This window comes from Lycorma delicatula, chromosome 2, assembly GCF_047948215.1.
Source record: "Lycorma delicatula isolate Av1 chromosome 2, ASM4794821v1, whole genome shotgun sequence".
NCBI lineage: Eukaryota > Metazoa > Arthropoda > Insecta > Hemiptera > Fulgoridae > Lycorma > Lycorma delicatula.
In genome coordinates this window covers 129,723,913-129,742,742 of record NC_134456.1, presented here as the reverse complement: position 1 = coordinate 129,742,742, position 18,830 = coordinate 129,723,913, and positions in this window count along the sequence as shown.

The following is an 18,830-nucleotide window of genomic DNA, read 5'->3' as shown; positions in this document are numbered from 1 at the left end:
GTTCACTAAGAATTAGAAAATTTTAAAATAATGAAAAACAATTAAGTCTAAACATCCGCTGAGTCACGAAAATAAATTACGGAAGATGATTTCAGTATGACATAATTGGCAAAAAATGTAATACTCCTTAACATATAATAACCTGTATCACTTTAATAATACAATGGAAGAATGTTTAATAACCCAAATATTATACATAAATGTAGCAATAACACACACACTCCCACACACACACACACACACAGTCTGTGTGTGTGTGTGTGGGACACACACAGACACAAAATGAGTATAAATTACTGTTAAGGAGCGTAAAAATAAAAATTACAAGATAATAAGATTATACATAGACTACTCAGTAAAAGTGAGAAACCTTAAACTACTGAAAGTAATACGGATAAACATTCACTAACAAATTCAGTGTAACTGAAAATCCTCTTACTTAAACAATATAATACTACATTTATATATAAAAATTTAAATCTCCAGAAAGAAAATAAATTTATCGGATAGTTATTGAGTCTAATTAAAGTGCATTATCAATAACGATTATTTTTATTGTTGTTCGGGGTACTATTGTCCCAAATTTTAAGAATATATTAAAAGAAATCTAAAACTTTAATATTAACTAGGTACAAAAAAATAAGTAGTATATATATATAAATTTCTAATATAGAAATTCTAAAGTTTGTGGTGGTTTCTGTTTGTAACAGCATCACGCGAGAACCAACCGACCTATTGCTTTCAAATTTTTAGGATATATTCGTGTTATCACAGGAAAGGTTTTAAACCATAGATCGAGGCCCTAGCTCCTTTGGGAGTGAAGTTGTGAACTTTCCTCGTAAAAAACCTTTGTACTTTAATTACTGCTATTCTGTTCTTTTGTAATTTAGTTTCTTTTTCAGATATTTGTAAAGTGAGTATACTTTAATTTTTATTTATCAGTATCATTCTTACAACCATGAGGATAAAGAATACAGCGGGGGCTTAGGGTGCGGAGTCCCCTGAAAAGCTAATATATATATATACATACATTGTAAGAAACATTAGAAAAATATTGACTTTGAAATAACAGAGAGAAAGAAACAATAAACCAACAAAAATGTAACGATAATTAAAAACAGGTAAATATAAATTAATTAATTTATATATTAATGTCAAAAGAGTAGAATATTTACAAAAGATGTAGACTCTAATGAAATAACTAAGATAAAAAGACAGTCTATGACCTAGTTAGATTACTAAAGTGAAACAGAAAACCTATAGAGCGGGTGAGGAAACATTTGGTTAAAGAAAGAAAGAAAGAAAGAATATAGGGTAATTCAACACCATATAATAGAATCAGAAAAACACTTATACAACAGTCTGAAAATTAAAGATAGTTTTTTTCAATATCATATCGTATGAAAGAAAATTTTCTTATCTCTAAGCATAATTGTGGAATTTTGAATATCGTCAATCCAATAAACCTTAGACCATCTTATCTTCAAAAGACTAAAATATATTTCAAAAAGTCAATTTACCGGTAATTTAAAAAATATATATCAGTAAAATATTTGCATTCCGGTAAAGGATTTTTGTTTATTTCGATAACGGTTCCATTGTTTTATAAAAAAATGAAGTTTCTGTTTGACCAAAACAATGTGCAGGATGTACTTATAAATTCTAAAGGCGGGAACTAGTAATATGTACAACTAGAAATATATAGATATAAAATACGCAGAAGTGCTCTAAATCAATTACTAATAAAGTAGACTAGACCTGAATGCGAGGTAAGAACTCTTATGAGCTGAAGAAAAGGGGAAGGTAAATTAGGTAAGTGGATCGGGAGGTAAGGTGCTCCTCCATTAGATGTTATCTCTGTAGTATGTGTATGTATGGGCATAAGCAGTCGAGATTGTGGATGGCGGGCATGGTTTGGGCACATCTCAATCCGATGCACAATAGCACGACCGATTATCATCATTTATCACGGCTCTGTACCTCACAATACCTCTCGGGCTCTCTCTGTTTCTCTTTTATACAGAATTCTATCTCGCTCGCTCTTTCTCTTTTACCCTTTCTCTTGTCTCTCCTACAAACAATTATTCAACCGTCACAGCTAATCCCCCACCTCCTTATTCATTCCAATAAATGAAGGAACATGGAAAGCCTTCCCTTCGCTTCTCTCCCCTCCACCGACCGATCTAAACAATTCTCCCCTATACTCAAATTTCACAACTCCAATTTCAATCGGAATGAAAAATACACCATCCTTCCTAGTAATCCGGTCTCACTCTATTATTTTGATTGGAAAATTCTAGCGCGAATCATCAATCTTAAGTCGTTCGGCGCTTTGCAAATTGTTTCAATTCGCAAAACAAAGTACTGCGGTCTTGTCCTCGTACATACACATCTATTTCTATAAAATATGGAAGGTGCATTCGCATTCGCTTTCGTTTACTAATGCAAAGTTTCTGTTAACCGTAACTTATCTAGTTTACGGTGACTTCCTTCAATCGAATTTCAATTAGCGTAAAATGTCTACTAATAACCTCCATTCATCCACATCCAACAAAATTATATCATTTAATCAAGAGTTAAACAAACATTACGCTAATATTTTAAAAATCAATACCAGTATACCAGTAACTTACTATATAATTACACATATACTAAATTAGTCTATGTTAAAAAGGAAATTCATAAGTGTCTATATTTTTCTAGTTAGAGAAATTAAATAGAAATACATTGTTACCAATTTAATGAAAATTAAGTATAAAAATAAACGTGAATATACTAAAAAAATTCCAATCAAATACATGTTTATTTAATGCTTCTATTTTATTCTAAACGAGCAAAATGAAATATTACGTTAAGAAAAACTTAAACATTATGATTAGAAGAATTTTTCAGTAAGTACAAAGTAAAAATTCAAGGATCACAAATTAAAGATGATAACAAAAGCAAATCAACAAAAACAGGCAAGGTTTTTAGGTAAAACTTTAATGAAGAAAAAATCGTATCATAGTCATAACATAGTGCATAGCTATTTATTCTTTAAAATATTTATAACGAGTACATCTAGTTACGGTAGCAAACTACAGTATGAAAACAATAAACCCACCGGGTTGGTCTAGTGGTGAACTGATCAGCTGATTTCCAAGCCGAGAGTTCTAAGGTACAAATCCTAGTAAAGGCAAATACTTTTATACCGATCTGAATACTAGATCGTGGATAACAGTGTTCTCTGGCAGTTGGGTTTCGATTAATCACACATATAAAAATTGGTCGACCTGAGACTGTACAAGACCACACTTCATTTACACTCGTACATGTCATTTTCATTCATCCTCTAAAGTAATCCTGACGGTGGTTCCGGACGCTTAACAGAAAAAGAAAAAAGTATGTAAACGATAAAAAAATTTGTAACTGAAATAACAAACCCGTTTGCAATTTAGGGTTAGATTATTATTTTTTATGACTGCATAGGATCACTTTAGTCACTCCATTATACAAGTCTCTTCGATGTGACTGTTTGGACCTTGCGGTCCTCCCTGTATTTTCTTATACGTTCCGATTATTGTACCCTTTGTAGGTTGAAAATCTTGGTGTTGGGATTTTTTTTCTTGTGTGTGAAGCAAGTGTTTTTGTTCTTGATTTACTTGTTTAATTATATCTATATCTGTGGTGTCTACGGGGTAAGACCAATTATCTTCAGATCATCACTTATTTCACCGATTCCTCTCATCCTGTCATCGTGTTTTTTGAGCCGAGATTGTAAGACTGTACTGTATTAGTTGTTTCAGAAGTCTTGAATCTTGCATCCTAATAATATGTCCAAAGAATTCTAATCTCCTCTTACGCACGGTATCAGCGATGGGTTTTAAATATTTGTACACGAATCTGTTGGGCACAATCCACCACTGCCCGTCATTCTGGTACATTTTATTGATGCAGGTTCTTCCAATTCTTCTTTTGATTTTCTGTAGGTCTGCCTGTCATTGATTGTTCGTTCAGGTGAAAGAGTGTTTCTGCTGCTCAAGTGGCTTCTGGTTTTATTACTGTATTGTAGTATCTTATTTTTGCGATTATTGGTAGGCATTTTTTATTGTAAGTGTACCAGGTTCATTTTTGAGCTTTAGCTAGTTTGTTTTTTCTTATCTGGATCGAGGTTTTGTGTTTAGGTTGTTTGTTACTATTTCTCAGAGGTATTTATATTGGGTTAGTATTTTGATTTTACCGTTTATATTTACTTCTTTTAATCGTGTAGGTTTTTGGGGAATAATTTCTCTCTTTTCGAATGATACTTTGAGGCCAATTTTTTTTGCAATGTTCTAATATCTGTGACTTAGATTCGTCGATGTCGTTTGGTAGCAGTGTCGGGTCGCGGCGAAACTAAGACAGTTTGTTTTGATTTTTCGGTCTATTTTTACTTTTAAGGGTATGTTTTTTAGCCATTCCCTCATTATCATTTCTTAAGCGCAGTTGAATAATAGCGGTAAGAGCCAATCGCCCTGCCGCAGTCCTGTTTTGATCTCAAATGGTTCCGACAGCTCGCCTCTGATTTTACCTATGACTTACTGCTTGTGAGGGTCAGTTTTATCTCATGTTCATTAATTTCGTATGTAATCCGAGGTGTCTTGGAATTTTTAGTAGGGATATTCTCTGAGGATGAAGTGATAAGCTTTCTTAGAGTTTTATATATAAAAATTATTAAAATTAGGTAAGTTGATGTAATTTTTAAATAAAGATTTAAAATAAATAGGTGAGGAGAGGAATTAGAGGTAGTACTGGGCAAAAAAGAAGGAACTAGATCGTGGATTAAGATAACCAGATTTAAATAATTTGGTAATAAAGAGTTTCATAAAATGATAAATTGGTAGAATGATAAAGATTAGAATACATAAAACAGGTAAATGAGAATGTATGATTCAATTACAAGCTGATATTGGAAACTGACACAGAATAGAAAGGAAAAATGACACCAAAGCAGTTAAATTTTGGAAGATAAATATATATTATTTTAGATTATTTTGTAAATCATATTGTATAATTTGTGATTTATGATTATAAAGGCTTTAAATGGGTTTTTGTTTTTTTTTACGTTAGTTTTTAATGTTTTTTTTTTTTTCACGGACTTACAAACTTTTTTCTTTTTACTATTATCGTACTGCTTCTCGTTCATTGCCGTGATGTGATATACACGTATAAGTGATTATTTATCAATGATCATGATCATAAAAGATCATGATCTACTTCAATTAATAGTATATAACTTACCTTAAATAACTATTATTATTTTTTAAATTAATCCAATTTAACTACCTAAATTTTCATGAATAGTTATGTTGAACTTCTTTTAAACATTTAGTTAATAATTTATTTATTCTTCTGAGCCCATTTAACACATTATAAAGACTAATATAATATAACTAAAAAAAAACCTCCACCTATAAATTTATGTAATTTCATTTTTTAATCTAGTTACTAAATATTACTCTTCTTAATGGCATTCTTCCTTTTTTTTGTGTAGAAAATTTTACTTTTGTCTGAATAACTTAGCTAAAATTGATGTTTATAATCCAGAAAACGTTATTCTATTTTTAAGGTCTAATTGTTTTAAAATGTAATGTAGGATATATATATATATATGAATTAGACTATCATTGAAAAAAAATACAATGAATTAACTAAATTTCTGTCGAAATATATAACTGTATGCCGAAATAAAAGAGCCGTAAAGTTCTTTACAAACAGCCATCAAAAAATGATATTAATACACAATCGACAGTTATTTATTTTTTATCATAAAATTAACTTTGAAGCTCTGTTTTATAAAGGATTAAATAATCTGAAAAAGAAGCAGATACAAACCATATTTGAATACAATATCATATAAAAGCTTCTAATCGAATGAGTTTAAAATTATCTGAGTGTTATTGTAAAAAGATTTATGGAAAAATTTACCCCTAATATAGCGGGATCCAAAGACTATTCAATGTGAGTAATTTAGAATTGTCAGGAATGATTATACTAGAAAGAAATAAACATTAAAAAGATGGCAATCTGAAAAATCAAATATATCTTCATAATAAACACCTACGCTGCGATTCTTGGCAAGTAGTAGTTTCTTATAAAAGATTTTAATGGAAATATATTGCTTTGCTTCCTTTTTGGACGACTGAACAGCAATAGACAAAATAAAATTTTAAAATCAACTTTTAAGAACATCTTGAATGTTGAGCAATATAGAGATACACAACCAACTGTAATGATTTGATCTTCTGGTAAGGGTGGAAGTAACCTAAGTTATATGGGAAGGCTGGAAGAAAAACCCACAAACATCTGAAAAAGAACATTAGAACCATGAAGAATACACAGTACACAAATACACCATTGTTGGTATTTCTGTGAATCAGTTCAATTACATTAAATATTTAGTAATTTAACAAAGGTGTGTCTGTTTAAAAATTAGTAAATTGCATCAGTCATGTTAAGTTACGGAATAAAATTATAAAACAAAAAGTACCTTAAACACAAAATAAAGCTTTGAAAATGAGCTGTGTCAAGATACCTGAAGCGTAATAGCAAAAATAAAATTTTCCATACCAAAAAGATTTAAAAATTTCAAAATGCTCTCTTTTAAATCGTTAAAAATTTAAGGGAATTAAGAAATAAAATTAAGGACGGGTTCATTAATTAACTCCGCAAGAAATGGAGAGTTTTTACGTAAAAACCGGTACAATTTTGTCCTCTAAGAGCGAACTTAATAGTCTGGTATGGTGATATAAATAATCATCTGCCAGCCGCTACTAAAGGCTAATTCTCTCACACCTTTTAGAAAATAACCAATAAATTTTTGTCTAAAGGAGTCTTCTATAATGCAGGGATGCTTTATCTGGTTAATGATCATCAAAATTTAATACATACTCATACCAGCAGTTACTTCTGTGAATGCACATCATTTTGTACGTCTGCTAAGTAAATTTATAATACATAAAACCTATATATATATATATATATATATATATATATATATATAAAAGTTATATGTGTAACTTGTTAAAAAGAAATTTGTATTCTACTGTTAACTTCTGTTTTGTCGCTGTTTCTTTATTTTATTTTTACGTTAAAATTACTTTATAATTTTCATATGCCAACTGTGATAGTTGTCGACCTACAGTTCATTACACATACATATAAAGACCGAATAAAAAAATAAACTTTAAAAATCAACTTAAAAAAATAACAGAACTATAACTAGTTTTAAAATTTTCTTAATCAAGATGGAACAAAAATATAGAAAAAATTAAGCTATGTGTACAGAGAGCGACTGCTCTTTCGCATGTACGCGTGAATGTTTACTTACACACTAAAACACGTTCATGTGTGGAGATCCGGCCTCTTTTACCCGTATAATTAAGGAAACAAACAGAATACCAGTATCCAAACTATAAAAAATAAATACAAAAAAATTACGAAACGAAATAAAAGTAAACATTAAACGGAGACTATGTAACAATCCTTTAAAGGAAAACATGGTACAGAATTAATTACTGGTAATGTTAACTAAAAAGAGGAAAAAGTTGAATGACGAAGGGAAAAGACGTGCTGTTAGGGAGGGTACTCGACCGATATGTGGTACTCCGGGCCGTTCCATTAGAGTTCCGATTTGCATTGATTGGAAGGGTTCCAGTACTTGCAGTCCACCCGAATGTGGTCACAACACTTCCAAAATATTCTGTCGTGAATATGCGGCAATAGCACTACGACATCCCCCAACGCAACCGACCCTCCGCATCAACTACCCTACTAACTAAATTTACCTGCAAGCACGAACAGAACACTTTCCACTCTCATCCTAAAAAAAACTCTACTCGGCTAGCCCGACTAAATGAAATACTGTACAGAAAAAAAAAACGATAAAACTGCTCCCGACCGCTAGGGACATTCTCCGCTATTCCCTCTGCAAATTACGAAGTTCTGTTCTACTAGTATTGTGCTTAATTTTAAATAATTTCCGTTTTCCCCCTTTTTCCGGAAACTGTTTCAACAATTGAACACTGTCATCAACTGAATAATAATAAAAATAATATAATTCTATCTTAAAAATAATACAACTTAAATTTCTACAGAAGAGAAATGTACAAAAAAGATTAAATTTTTAAACATTAATGCATTTTTATCCAATTACAGTATAAAATTATAATATCCTGTTCAGAATAGTTTAAAAGAATATTAAAAGGTTTTATTTTCAACCTTCGGTTTATTCAGCTTTCATTGCTTTTGGGACTATCATCATTCTCTTCTTCATTTATCCTGAAAGTAGTAAAAAAAAGAATAAATCAATCTTTACTTTATTCCACAAATTTTTATTAAATACACTACTGCTGTCAGTGTCACTCAGTCTTCAAGTTAGTACCGGAAATGCTTAGGGGGCATTGAATTTCATGATGTATTATACGAGGTGTGATAAAAAAATACGGTGAATAATTTTTTATTAAAAAAAGTAATAAAGTTGTTGCATAGAATTCGATTTAATCTCCTTCAAAGTACTGTCCTTGGCTAGCAATGCACTTATCCCAACGTTGACTCCATGACTGGAGGCATTTCTGGAAGGCGTCTTTCGGAAGGGCTTTCAGCTGCTCGGTCGTGGCCCTCTCAATGTCAGCAATGGTGTCAAAACGTTTTCCTTTAAGCACAGTTTTAATTTTTGGGAAGAGCCAAAAGTCGCATGGTGCTAAATCCGGTGAGTATGGCGGATTTTGACAGACAGGAACACTTTTTTCGGCCAAAAACTCGCGAATGAGAAGCGAGGTGTGACACGGCGCGTTGTCGTGGCGAAGAAGGAAGCCATTGGTCTATTTTTCTGGTCGCTTTCTTCGTACGTCGTTTCGCAAACGTTGCAGTACACCCTTATAAAATTCAGAGTTTACAGTTGTTCCCCTTGGAACGAACTCTGATCGCACTATGCCCTCACTATCGAAAAAAAACAACGAGCATGAACTTGATGTTGGATTTTGACTGACGTGCCTTTTTAGGGCGAGGAGATGAACTGGTTTTCCATTAGGAACTCTGCATTTTGGTCTCAGGGTCATAGCCATAGACCCAACTTTCATCTCCAGTTACAATTTTGGCCATGAAGTCCGGATCTGCATTAAGACGACCCTTCAACTCCGTGCAAATTGACACACGATTTTCAAATTCCATGTTGCGCGACAGACACGATAAACACAACCTCACTCTAGCGGCTCTGGCAGCTGACTGGAAAGCTCGAACATGTTACAACTTGTCCCTGCCTATCTCAGTTGATCACGCTATTGGACAAATTACAGCATATGGATGTATCGTCGGCAGTTGCCGCTATAAAAATTCATTCACTGTATTTTTTGATCACACCTTGTAACTGAATTTACTGTTTTTTTAAAAATCTAAATTCAGAGAGACTGTACGGTTTAAAAGTTACATTAAACTGAACAAAGCAAACTGTAGATTTTTCAAAAATACAAACAGATAAAAATTCATAATGCAATTAAAATAATTTTTATAACATTCAAAAATATCATTGCGTAACAGATACGTCACATTATGAACAAAAATAATTTAATAAATAAATAACATTTTTAAATCTGGCCTAATACAAAGTATTGGTTATAACATTAATTTAATAAATTGAATTAAATTTGTCGACGTATTTTATATTAAATCATCACACACACACACACACACACACACACACACACACACACACACACACACACACACACACAAAAGCTTTTTAATGTTAATTTTAACAAATTAAGAGACAAATCATTACCTTTAATTTATTATGCGCATGCGCGCGCACGCACATAAAAATTAATTAATTTTGTCTGTATGTAGTAGGCTACTAATTAATGTTGATTAAATAAATGAAACAAAGAAGATTATATACAGATTATACAACAAAGAGAATTACCATAGCCTACGTGTTAATTAATGTTTTACGGCATTTTTATAAAATGACTTTATCTACAGTTAAACCGTAAACTAACTAACTGGTATCTGCTAATATGAAATATGTATAAATTGATAAAAAAATATGAATTGAATACAAGAGATTTTATTTGAGTTACTACACATTTTATATTATTGAAGGTGAACTGGGTTTGGTACCTAAAAAAATCTTGGCCAACTTTATTTTTCACTGTTTTCTATGCTTAAAATAAATCTTGATATTTCTTTAGCCTACAGTTAGAATAATGATAATTGAATGGTTAGATTTATGTAGTAATATATACCATATATATAAGTATATATACATAAAATGTATGTATGTATGTCAGCGATCCAGGTATTCAAATCAGTTGCTAATCATAGTTTACAATTTCATTTATATTATTAGATAAAAGCTATTAAAATTGTTCTGGTTCTGGTAATATAATTTGGTGGCTAAGATAATATAAAATAATATTTTAAAAGAACCGTGGTTATGTTCCGGAACAGTTTATATTATTTTTTATAATGTATTTTAAAATAAATTGAATAAACAGAAATTATACCTGAAAATAACCGATCTCAGATTTCACTAAGCAGACAGGACACCGGTACATGTAACTGTGACATATCAAGAACTTACAGGACTAGCAATTTTCATTTCTGTTGGAATCGACTACACCGAGTTGTTAAAGTTTAAAGCCAATTTCTGAAATGAGGGCAGTTTAGCTGTAGTAATTGCTGCAGGATGTATATATTGGTATCGTGACCGATACCCGAAGCCCCGTGGAACAGTTAATCTATCCTGACTGGATCCTGCCATCCTGCTTCCCCAACCACCGTTAATACATCGTAAACAATATGGCCGTCGCTTCAACGCCTCTCGTCCTAAAGCCGTTATCTTCGTTCCATTCAGGAGGGCATAATTGCCCAATATATTGATTCCTCTCTTATAACACTCACCCTTTAATACACACACACGCGGGCGCGCGCGCATTAAGAACAGCGTGCAAACTCATATACATGTAACATAAAAACTGCGCACAATAATCTATCACAAACAAGTTCAAAATAAAAATAAATAAATAACCTAATACTAGTTTTGAGAAAAATTCAATTTTAAAAATGAATAGAGTAGCAGTATCTACGTAATTTAAAAAATATTAATTTAAAGAAAATTATTTAATAGCAGCAACCGATAACCATAAAACATACAGTAAAAAAAAAATAATTATAATAATCACATTTTTATTAATGAATTTAATTTTTCAGTTATAAATTTGGTTTTAAATTAATACTATGAAATATATCCGGTAGATTATAATTTCTAACAAAAAAAAAAAAAAAATATAATAAATCTACGGAGTGGTTATGATTTATAATATCATATTAATAATTATGTCACGTAGAAAAATATTGCAAGCAACACATAATCAAGCTAGTTTAAATTTTTTGAACAGATTCTTTTATGCGTATCACATGGATAGACGTAATGATTAAAAATACATATTAAAACAACTACGAGGGCAACAGTAATAATAAAATTAAACACGCCCATACAAAAAAAATTTGACTGATCTGTAAACAGAGATTGTAATAGTGTTTTTTTATATACTCTACGATGTGTATTCAAAAATTCATACAAGTATATTTCAAATTATCTGTCTAAAAAAGAAATTATTCAAAAATCTCAAAAGTAATCTACACGTATGAAAATGTTACCAAAGAAAACCACACAATACTATTTTTTTCCTTTTTTAATTACCAAGATAAAAGTAGCAGACTGGTGGGTCGAATTAAAAGCTAATGGTAACTCTACAAACAAATAATTAATATTATTTTTCAATACACACAGCGACTGACCGGTTGTTTATTCGAGTAAAATCTATTCTATACAAGCTACTATAGCCGTCGTACAGTAAATTAATAACCAAACGTTGAGAGGTTTAGAAAACAACAACGCCCTCAGTATTCCAAGTGTCTTTGTAGGGATTATTCATGCTGTTTTATCGTACAACAGACCAGAGTTAAATCATAAAAACGATCGGACTTTTTTCTACCAAAACAAAAGAACGATTTGTGTTAAAATGATCCCTCTCAAAAAACACCATGCCTTTAATTTAAATAATTCAATGGACAATCGCATTTTTAGGAAACTAGTTTACTATAATAAAAAAAAATCTTGAAAACAATCATTAACAAAATAATTATAAATAATGTAAACCTTTGTAGTTTAATAAGAGTTACCGGTAGGCATGTAGTTTCAATGTTGAATTATCAGTTTGATAATCGGTTTAATTTGAAGTCTGACATTTACATAAAATATTTTACTCAATCCATTTCTGTCCCAGTCCTTCTCTGGCTTTCGTTAATTACATCCACACAGTAACCCTGCGAAACGACTAGTGGTTTCTCGTCTCGAAATAAAACAAATCTTACTGTTTATTGTTTAAATTTACTAAAATTCTAGTCTTAAACTGAGGAGAATTTTTATATTCAAAATATTTCGCAGGAGTCCGGAATAAAGCCAATTACGTACTTATCTAAACGTTATTTATTTTTAGGTATGTTTATTGTAAAAACAAAGTAGAAAAACTTTACGTTGAAATAACAGGATAATGTCCTCAGCTACTAATTAAATTCAACAAAATTTGATTAATTTACCTTTTGATGAAATTAAAACGGGCATCCGCCTACGAAGCACTCTTAACTTTTCGTACCTTAATTAATCGTAAATTTAAAGAATACTTTTGTACTAAGTAAAAATAATTAAAAATTCAATCGATACATATCTTCGAGCGAACAATTTATACGCGGAATTAACCACTTAAAGCGCCGATTAAATAAGGGTTTTTAAGTGGGATGAGGTATAGATAAACTGATGTTTTCGTATTGTGGTTGCGGACGAAGGGTTGCAATATATAATGTAAGATTTATAAACGTCTCAAACAATCGATATCCTCAGAATATCCCAGGTACATTAATTATTTGGGATTTTTTTCGTCTTTTCTTAATTATAGCTAAAGATTTCGTTCATAAGTATTTATTTATTTTTAATGACTTACTGTTTTTTTGTTTTTTTTGTACACTCATGTGCGCTATCGTACCGATCGATAATTCAGCATACATGTTTAATTTTAAAATATAAAATCTAATTATTTTTTTTTAATTTAAAAAAAACCATTGAAACTTACATTATTAAGTATGAACACAGTTATAGTAAAACATTAATGAATTTACAACAAAAAAAGTCGTTAAGGTGAGATATTAGCGGTAAGCTGCTAACTGTTACTTATAATTAATTATTTAATATTTATTTATCTGTTTTCCAATACTTTTTAGTGAGATTAATACAACAATAATGTAAGTAGGAAAATGATGATTTATGATTGACTTTCTTTCAAGTGTAATTCATTAAAGTTTTTACCGAAGTGTTAAGAAGAAAACCGTAACAAAGTAGAAGATGATAAGTTATAGGAATTTTTCAAAGCTTAAAAACGTATTTTATTAAATCCACCATCTTATTCTTTAAATAAACGTAGAAAGGACAGAAAACGTTGTTTTAATATACCCCATTTTTATTGTCAGCCGACTTGATTACACCTCAAAAAATCTATCTTCACATACAAGCAAAAAAAAAACTTAGTAACTTTTGAAAGAATATAAGATTATGGATAATTATGTTTATTCTTTTAGAAATAATATGTATCCTGTTAGCCAAAATTTCTAATATTAGTGAACCAGACGTTAACGAATAAAGGCGAGAGAATCGAATATTTACAAAATAAATGGGCAATAATTTTATACCTAATAATTTGTTTAGAGGGAATATATCAATCATAAAAATCTTACTTAAGAGCTCTTGAAACCTAAAGCCTAATGGGAGTGAAAATTAAAATGATAATTTATCCTTATATACGCGTAACTAATGAATTTCTTCTAAATTCAGGAGGTATGTAAATTTTTGTATATTTGGATTTGTCACTGAAAATAACCTTTGAAAACTTGGTAGGTCATGTTTAGTCAACATTAAGTTAATTCTACCTTTTGCGGAACATCGTTAAGTTTTACAAAAAATTTTTCCAATTCTACTAATACTTTTTTATGGTTTCTCCACCTTGGGGCCGGTACTGCTTTGATATAAAATACAGCCCGAAGGAAGATTCAAGATGAATTCCTCACTCCTGCACTTCTTCCATCATCATTGTCTGGATAATTTTCACGAATATCATGGACTGCGCTGCCACGTTCGTTTGATCTGCAGCATGATCGAGTTACGATGATGTTCTCTGAGGTAATATGCCGAATTCTCTCCGGCACGCTTCCCTATGCAGCAAGAATCGATCGCAAACGAACACCGTATGTTCTGCGGTATCGTCACACACAATAATAGCACGCTGCGGAGTTTCAGTGACAATGCGCACAGGTTGAAATACCTGTGACAGATAAGGAACTGAGTAAGCTCGTACCCCAGTTCTCCGTGTTTGCGGTTCAGCCATCTATGAACATCCAGAATTATGTTTATCTTCCCTTCGTGGACTGATCCCATAGCTTCCATAATACTAGGTTACTCTAAAGCGGAATATTTTATTATAAAATAAAGCATATATTCTAAATGCACTGATGTATCATACATTTGATCTTTTAAAATGATTTTTTTGAAGACGCTAGCACACACTAATAGTTCTCAAAACTAGGAAATTTATTTAATAAAATTTCTTTACTAGAGAAATATCCACCGAAAAAATCAAACTTCCCTTGAATAAAATTTACATCGTAATTTTTATTTTTGTTAAATCTCAATAAAAAGAGGCTACCGAAACTGCAACTATTATAATAAAATTTAGAATAACAGTCACCCCAAAAGCATAGTATAACCCTCTAAAACGTAAAATCACACAATCTTTCAATTAAAAAAAAAATTAGACAGCATAATGTCGGAAACATTTTTAATGCAACATATCTGATCGGATGTCATCTAAAAACAAAAAAGTAAATCCAAAGAAAATAAAAAATTACCACATAAAAGATGTATGCAAGAATGATTTTATGTATTCTAAAAATGTTCTAAAAAATGTTATGAACCAGAGTAGAGAAAATAAAACGTGATTTTTATACGTAACAAAGAATATTCAATAAAAAATATGATATTTTTTCATAACGTAACAAAACATAACACTGCAATATATAGTTAACATGTGATATCTTTGTTTCGTTTCATAAAATAAAAAACGTAATTTTTATCTTAAAGAAGTAAGAAAATAAAAATTCAATAAATAATAAATTTTATTTTCCGATAAAAAAGCGTAGGTACATCTTTGTCAGTTACGACGCAGTAAAACTGAAGGCTACTGCCCTCACACTTTTTTATAGAAATATTCAATATCAGACGATTAGAGTTCAAATACCTTTCACAGTGTAGGTAAAAGTGTATTTGATTCACATTATTTATAAAGTAATACAAAAGAACTGGAAAAACTACAAAGTAACGACATGTATTTACTCAACAGTGAAAATTTAATTAAAGACAAATAAATGAATAAATAAATAAATACAAGCCAGCGAGAAACTGTTCTCTATAGAAACAACATGGATATCATCGTATAAGGGAGAATTATATCAGAACAAATAATAAAATTGTTTTTATGTAAATATTAGTAGAGAATAATTTACAACAATAAGTAAACGATCAAAAATAGGAAAGCTGCAAAAATAGGAACAAAGACGCTTTTTTTATTTTTTAGCTAAACGAGCTCGAATTAAAACTATAGAGAAGCAAAACTAATTCATCACCATAATTAGGCTAAAAAATTTACAAAAGATGACAACTGAAAGTCGATTGTTTGGAAGGGTCGCAGGTGCACTGATGGCCAGTCTATTCTGTCAGACAGGTGCCACGTGCCAAGCATCTGGTCCACCATCCACTTGCAGCTGCACAGCTGCTATACCCGCTTTATTCTCCACCTGTCACCCTCTTTATACAGAGTTGGTCAGTGTGTATTGTTACGTTTCAGTTACCATTAATTCAGCCAAACGTAATTAGAATGGATGAAAATAGATATATAATATTTTAATCGCAGCTTTTACAATTAATGTGTAACCTGATTTCGTCCTACTGACATAAAGACACACTACGTCGTTTCTCCAAACAAAAATTACTTCTTACTTTTATATTATTTATCCGTTTTCCGAACATAAAAAATTAATTTTTGGTAGAATCTGTAATAAAGTTTTTTTCTTAATTAAATACATGTAATAATTAGTTAAAAAATGATTTTCAGAAAACAATTCGAGTATCCAAAGAAATAAAATGTGAATTTAATACTGCAACACTTAAACAGACAGTACTATATTTAGTTATTATAGTTATTTTTACTGAACTATTTAATAAGAGTTAATATTTTAAAATTTGGTAACATAATCGTAACAAAAATATTACCTAGTAATATTAGTAAAAATATTACCAAGAATCATACAAATAATAAGATGAGAAATGTGTATAGTAATAATAACTATACAAAAAATAATCCCCACAATTATTGCAACCCAAATAACCAGAATTAAACTAATAATAATATCAATAATTATATCAATAATTATGGCACCAATCTCAGGAATAAAACAAACATCACTTAAAAAATTAATAGCATACTCATCAATCTCAAATTCACCAGTAATATTTTTTTCATTAATGATTTCAAAACAACAATTTATTTTTCTATTAATTATATACACTACAATCAACTTAACTATAATAAACACATTTTAAAAAAATAACATCAATTTTTTAAACCAAATCAATAATCAAACAAATTTAACAAAAATATCCCTAATAATCTCATCATTATCAATAAGAGGCATACCTCCAACTATAGGATTTTTAATAAAATGAATAATTATGAAGTCAACAATTTATATAACACCCATAATCCCACTCATTATATTAACCTCATCAATTTTATCAACATTCATATACCTAAATATAATAATCCCTACAATAACCAAATCAAATAAATTAAAAATAAAAAAAATAATAAAAAAAGAATCAATTATCCCAATTATCCTAAATTTAATAGGAATTCCAATAATAATAATCTTTAAATTAAACTAAAGAAGGATTTAAGTTAAAAAAACTATTAACCTTCAAAGTTAAAATTATTATTGTAAATAAGCCTTAGCAAATAATGCACCTCTATATTTGCAATATAGAATCATAATTGAATATAAGACATAATGAGAGGTTTAAACCTTAAATAAATTTACAATTTATCGCCTAAATCAGCCATCCCATTCTTAATGAATAAATGAATATTTTCAACAAATCATAAAGATATCGGAACCCTTTATTTTATTTTTGGGCTATGAGCTAGACTACTTGGAACAATAAGAAGAATAATTATTCGATTAGAACTAATACAACCAGGATCAATAATTAAAAATGACCAAATCTATAATACCATCGTAACATCTCATGCATTCATTATAATTTTCTTTATAGTTATACCTATTATAATTGGAGGATTTGGAAACTGATTAGTTCCTATAATAATCGGTGCACCAGACATGGCATTCCCACGAATAAATAATATAAGATTTTGATTACTACCACCATCAATTTCACTTTTAATTGCAAGATCAATTGTAGGTCTTAAACGTAAATGTGTGTAAAAACTAAAACTTAAACGTAAAGGTCTTAAACGTAAAACGTAACGGTGTGTCTTAAACGTAAATTTACTAAATAACAACTGCGTAAATATATGACAAATTTTAATAGAATATATCAACTGAAATACTGCGATTTATAGATTATTTTTATTCAATAAGAAAATCTTAAGCGTAAAACCATTTAACTACTTATTACTCAAATGTTTTTAATTACAAATTCTAGAAAATATTGTTACTTGAGGAATGAAAAAAAAGAGCGAAGTTGAGGAACGCATATTACTTATATCTAAAAGAATGGATTTTACTACACATTTTTTTACAAACTTATCGAAGAAAAGTATTATTTTCGGTCGCACGGAGGGACTAGGAGGTGAAAGTTGAATTTTTTATTTACGTTTTGAGTAATGAGGAGTATGAAGGAAATCATTCACTTAAAATGGGATTTCCTTTTATATTTATAGGCATAAGTATAAAATTGTGTGGCTCGAAAATCTTCAAAACTTCTCGATCAATTTCACTGAACTTTAGATATGCTGCAGTAGTCTATCTGAAGCTCTGCATGCGAAAATTTGATGAAGATTGATTCAGTCGTTCTTGAATGATGCCCAATTTAAGGTCGAAAAAATTTGAGGTATATCTCTGTGTAGAGATGTATTTTTCATACGCGCTTATATACTGAGTCACAGAGGTGAGCGAGTTGAAACCTGTGCTCGTGTGTAGGGTCTACTGGTTAATCGAACTTATGTAGTGCGTTTCTGACTGCTAAATAGTGAGGGCGTCGAATCGAAGTCGGACTACTGTTGCAATTCCGCTCACGAACTTAGAAATTTATTTCATTTACACTTACAATCGATATTTAAAAATTTCAGTACATCAAAAGAAAATATTAATACTCAGCGACAGTTTTTTTAAAAAACAAAACCACCTACCCATATCTACAATTAAAATTTTATGTTCGTTATTGTGTACTTTCAAATCATAAAGTTCTCAAGATTCGTGTTTTTTGCTGATGTAAATGGGTTAAATATATCTGATGCTGTGAAAATTGTTCTTCCATTGATGATTTCAATCACCTTCATCCACATCTACGTGTCTTTTTTAAAAATGGACTTCAAGATTTTTCGAAAACCTCGTTGAATTAGTTATGGAACATAATACTTTGTTTTAAAATAACTGAATGATGAGATTTTTTTTTTACTTACAACCCAGAA